Source organism: Danaus plexippus, chromosome 26 (genome assembly GCF_018135715.1).
Source record: "Danaus plexippus chromosome 26, MEX_DaPlex, whole genome shotgun sequence".
Lineage (NCBI taxonomy): Eukaryota > Metazoa > Arthropoda > Insecta > Lepidoptera > Nymphalidae > Danaus > Danaus plexippus.
This window is the reverse complement of record NC_083554.1, coordinates 6,335,058-6,341,039: the sequence shown is the minus strand read 5'-3', so window position 1 is coordinate 6,341,039 and position 5,982 is coordinate 6,335,058. Positions and strand designations below refer to the sequence as shown.

At 27.4% G+C, this 5,982-nt stretch overlaps 2 non-coding genes across 2 annotated transcripts; one reads left to right on the top strand and one right to left on the bottom strand.

Annotated features, from left to right (window-relative positions):
* The first annotated feature begins 2,378 nt into the window (after positions 1–2,378).
* Trnan-guu (transfer RNA asparagine (anticodon GUU)) lies at positions 2,379–2,452 on the top strand. The gene has a single exon. It is a non-coding gene; the product is annotated as a tRNA-Asn (tRNA).
* Positions 2,453–3,303: 851 nt separating this feature from the next.
* On the bottom strand, positions 3,304–3,375 carry Trnae-uuc (transfer RNA glutamic acid (anticodon UUC)). The gene has a single exon. It is a non-coding gene; the product is annotated as a tRNA-Glu (tRNA).
* Between the last annotated feature and the right edge of the window lie 2,607 nt (positions 3,376–5,982).

Sequence of the window (5,982 nt, the reverse complement as noted above, 5' to 3'; positions counted from 1 at the left end):
TTTTACTAAATAAAAAGTTTAAAGAGTGTCAAATGACGTTGCTAGTAATTTAATAATTAACCTTATCTTATCTTATCATAACTTACTAACTTACAAACTAACTAACCTGTTTGGAATTAAAAGAAATAACCACTAAATAACATATTATAATAAACTCTATGGCTTCTTATTAATACAATATAATTTCTTTATACACTCTTATCTTTATAAAACTTAAACCACATAAGAAATATGGATAAACGTTTAAGTTGTGTGACGGGAGTTAATATTAGTTTTTTTGTAAATTTTATCACAATTTATAACTTTTAAAGAGTTCTAAAGAGTTACAAACAATCACATAATAACAAGTATGTTATACAATACTTAATAGACACGAAAGATAAATAGTTATAAAAAAAATCTAAATGATACCATTTAGGAAAAAAAAAATTATAACTTTAAAAAAATAAAGAGTTCCCATACTTTTTATTTGTGCGTAATATTCACAAAAGAAAACTTTAAATTTTGTTTGAATAAGGAGCAGGTTCTCCCAAAAAAGGTTTAGAATTTTTGAGAAATTAAACGTTTCTTACAAAAATATTTTGTATTTATATTTCAATTTGTCATTCCGTTAAGTGTACGCTTAGTGTGATCTTGCAGTTATTCAAATATATCCTTCACAGTTAATTTGATATTGATATATTATTTCCAAAACGTCAGAAATCTCTTTGAATATCGTCAAATAATTCAACTCCTAAATTAACAAGAAAAATCCCGTAGTGAAACATCCGGGACCGTAATGTTCGCTGCTGTGCCGATACGATTGAACGTTTTGCTGGCATCCGTACGCTCAGAAATTGATTCAGAATTAGACGTAATCGGGTCACCAGTATAGAGTGATGACCGCGTGTTAGTGAGATAGACTTTAATACTAAAAAAAAAGTCTTCTGAGCTCAATTCTGTCTTTCAAAGATGATTAAGAAAATAATATATTTTTTTCCAATCTGATTTTGAAGGAAAATACTATCTTCGTTCTCAAGTGAGGTAGTAATTTAAGTAGAACCTTGTGGGATCCACTATAAAAGCCATGGAGGAGGCAAAATGATCCAAAACTGATGAACTAAGAAAAAGTATATGTTTTGAAATAGTTCCATGAATATTTGACCAAAGTGGTCCTCTAAATCAAACCAAATATCATGGTTTCGTGAAAACTGTCCTTATGAGTTCTTGTTATAACCTGCACAAGATCTACAAACCATAAAAACATAAAAAGGGAAAGCTAAGTCTGGTAACACACTAACAAAAAGAGTCAATAGTAAAGAATGAAATCATTTAACCCAAAAACAGTGTAAAAATATCGAAAAATAAATTCCAAAAAGAATAGCTGCGGCTACATCAAAAGAAAATTGATTTAACATGAGAATAAAAACAATCTAACAGGTACAAACATTCTTTGTATTTAACTCCTAAGCTTTAAAGCGTATATATTTTAAAAAAACAACAAAATAATTCCTTGAATAAGACTCCAGGCAAAAGTTTTTTTGTTTTTTAACACCCTGATGAACAAAGAACTAAGTAAAAAATCTTGACCCAATTCCAACCTAAATAATTAACTTAAGTATTTTATAACTTGAGCCAATTTTAGACCAGGTTTCTTATCTTTGGCTCAAAAGGTTAGTCATATTATTTAATAAAGTATTTCTATGTTGACTTAGTTTTCCTACTTGTGAAACTTTTCATATGTTAGGTTTTTTGTACCTTTCAACAAATTGACATACATATGTACATTTTCCTATACTTTCACTTCCACAACAGATGTTGGTGATAAAAAGAATCAAATCAGGGAACTGTTCTAAAATTTTACGAATAATAACGACTGCATTATCTAACTCTAGCTTTGTTATAATTTGAATCAAGTAAATAAAACTAAAATATCAATTTTTCTTCATATTTATAAATTCTGAACTTATTTATAAAAATTAATAGCACAGATAATTTTTGGAACTCATTTGCCTCCAGCGGATCATTGTCAATGTGACACGCGACAATATTTTTGGATATGGATGATAGTTAAATTTATACCCCTAAAGTAAAATACTCATGATATTATTTTAAAAATAAAAATATTTCTTAAGATTTTACCAGATACATAAAAATATACGTTTTGTTTAAAATTGCCCCACAATAATTTACTTTGATTTATAAAACCCTTAATAGATTTAAAGGATTTATTTTACTTAATCCAAGTGATAAGTCAAACAATATTAAAAAAGGTCAGTTAAAATCATATAATAGGTTTTCATTTTTCTAAATATATCAATTTCTTTGCCTGTTTTGTATAAAGAGTCATTGAACAGGTTACTTAAGTTTGTCTTGAAACCTTTTTATAACTTACGTAAGCCTCCGTGGCGCAATCGGCTAGCGCGTTCGGCTGTTAACCGAAAGGTTGGTGGTTCGAGCCCACCCGGGGGCGAATATTATTTTGTATAAATTATAATGATATATATATGTATATAATTATAAAACAAAGTCCCTCGCCGCGTCTGTCCGTCAGTCTGTTCGCGATAAACGAAAAACTACAGAACGGATTATCAAACAGTTATCAGCACTCAATAGCGTGATTCATGAGGAAGGTTTAAGTATATAATTTGTTAAGTTTTTGTATTGGCTTCTGTCTACATTAACGATATTTGTTGAAGATGTCGGGAAAACATGAGCCGTCTGAGAGCTTTTAACGAAAACGCTGCCTAAAGTCTTTCTGATATAACAAAATAATATACGGTGGAATTGTGTATCTTATATAGGTCTACAGAAAAGTCCGCAGGAGCATATGTCTATAACTTAAGGATAACATAGAATATTCATTTTATAACTTTTAAAAGTTGCCATTCCTAAAGCTTTTATTGGAAAGCTATTTACATAAATACGATATAAGTCTTATCAAAACAAATTACTTCATTTATAAGCCTACATCACTATCTATAACTTTTTTTTTAATCATTTAAATCGGGCGTAAAATTTTAAAGTTATCATAATATAAGTTTAATAATTCTCAAAGTTAAATAAACTATTTTATATTTTTTGTAAAGGGCCCGTACGATGCCGGTACTTAGTATTATATAAGATGCTAAGGTTGCTTATGAAACATACATCACGAAATTGATTTTACGGATTTTTTTTTAATAATATATTCCGTTATTATAAGTTTTGTCAAATATTATTTCTTTCTTTTTTATACAGTTAAAAAAAATATTTTTACTAAATCATAAGTAAATTTTGAAACGTATTTCCATTTTTTATTTACATAAAACTAAAAAAAATTAATTCCCGTACCGGGAATCGAACCCGAGCCTCCTGGGTGAAAGCCAGGTATCCTAGCCACTAGACCATACGGGATGTCACCAGCATAGCGAAAAATTCTAAATTTTTTCCTACGATTGAAATGGTTCCATAACAAGTTTAGTTCTACAATTCAAAATGTGTTCGATAAAGAATTAATCTGCATTAATTTTATTTATCAATATACGACTAAAACAAACAAAAAAATCTTTCATGATATCATTTTTCATTTTCATTTTATACGAATATTTTTATTAAGTGCTTAATTTATTTTACATTATACTATTTGAATGTTTCTTGATATATAACATAAAAAATATATAAAGACAATAAATATAGTTAAAAAATATGTTTTTAAACTTCCAATGCAATTCATATCATAAATATCAATAAATAATTTGTAATGAAGTAGTTATAGTAATTAATCATTATTATTTGAATACAAAGTGTCTTTTATTTATTTGTTTTCTAACTTTAAACATAAGTGCTAAACCAAAAAAAGTACACGATAGGGACTACTACAAAATTTTACGTCTGCAAGTCAATGTACAGAATATTTTAATTATTTAATCTTACTATATTATTTTTAAATAAAAAGTATGAGACTTTTTATTTTGTGTAACAAATAACCTTCCGAAAAATTTTCAATTAAATTGTTAAATCTTGATGTTGATAAAAGTTATCTCAATATTCTTGTATCATTTTGTTTTACTTAAACATTATAACTATTTCTGTGATTAATGCAAAATTTATATCTTATAATTAACGTTAGGCTAATTAAACTTAATTATGCGATTTTGATTAGATTGTGGTATAATTAGATAGCTGCTAAAACTAAAGCCTTACCCTGGAGTCAGAAACATCCAACGATTCTTACGAGGTGAGTGTTTAGATTTTAGATAATAATTAAATAAAGTCATAACGAAGACCTTAACGTTATTGTGATTTTTAAATTTTTAATCAAATTTCTTGTCAGTATCTATTTTTTACTTATTTACTTATTTCCACTGAAACCGGTAATAGTTACAAATGTTAAACATGTTTGTTTTGTGATTTTTAGTTAAACTATTTAATTATTAAACTTTTTAATTTGAAAAGGCGTAGGTTGTTACCAAAATTTTTTTTATGTTAATATGCTAATGTTAGCAACAGATAATTCATTAAAATAATCTTTGATTTATGGTAAATAATTTTATTTCATTCTTAATTACCATTTATTAATATTTTTTCTATCTGTCACTTTTTCCTATGATACAATGACTTTTGGCAGATTTTTTTATATATCTCGGTTTATATCAGATTATAACACCGATGATTTGCTTAAAAAAATCTTTACTATAATACGTCTCTATACGTCATATATAAGACATGGCTATAGGATGTGAAAGCATACAGGTGGTTAGAATTGCTAACTTGACAGAGGGCATACAGCCATACAAAATTACATGTTTCCTGTCGTATGTCTTCCACGTACAAACAGAGATCCGTTACATTTATTATGATAAGCATAGACGTACAATTAGAAATCTGTGCACACTGCCATTCAGCATTCTCCGACTCATATGAGTGAGAGAATGCTTCACAACAAAACGCTTTCTTAGACGGCAGTATTTTTTATAAAATTTATATTTCTTGTGCATTTAAATGTTTAATAATTAAATGTGTCTTGTGCATTACTGATATGGGAGCTTGATTTTTCTTTAATTAATATTTAAGAAATCAAAAATGTAAAAGAAAAATTTATATTGGAAGAATAAAACCAATTTATCAGACTAATCTCTCAGATCCAGATCGGTGACAAGCAAGGAATCTTCGAATATTTTTTTGCTTCATTATTCATTTAATATAACAACATATTCAGGACTGGTTTGAAGCATTCTTTTAACCCGAGAGTTTAAAAGTCGAAAGTAAAGAGTAACTAACTTAAAACGGAACACATAAAATAAAATAAAGTACTAAATAAAATTGTCTGTTACATTGCAAAGTAAACTGAAATAGGAATTTTAATTGCATGTTTGCTGTGATGATTAACAATATACTTTATATTAATATAATTTTTTACCTTTGTATAAATCTAACTATCTATCTGTATTTTACAAAGACTTCAGGACGTTCATGTTTTTATAGTGAACCAATTAAAACAAATGTATTTATCTTAACTTTAAATCAGACCTGATTTACTTTAAAACTTTTTGGTTTATTATTTTATATTATAGAGAAAGTTTTATTTTTATTATCATCATTTTAATATGAAGTATGTACTGATTGTAGTTTAGTATGTTGAAAGTATTTTTTCGATAAAAGTGACTTTTAATCTTTTGGTTTCGTCATAATTTGAGGAAATAATTGTTTAGGTTTGCCATTATATTACATAACATTAACATTGCCAGTGCAATACCTACATCAACACGAGTGGAGCGCCCGTAGATATTCTGGTATATATGCGTACATTATGTATGACGATTAGAATGTTGATCCAGAGACGTGTTTAAGCCAGAGTCCGTAGCTTTCTTGAAATATCTATCTGCCAAGTACTCGCACATACAAAACTAACGCTTCAAAGACTATTATTAACTTTGTTTTACAAGTTAAAACAAACTGATTTTCTTTGTACCATTTGTAAAATGTGCTATAATACAATTTTAACGCAAGCCATGAAATTAA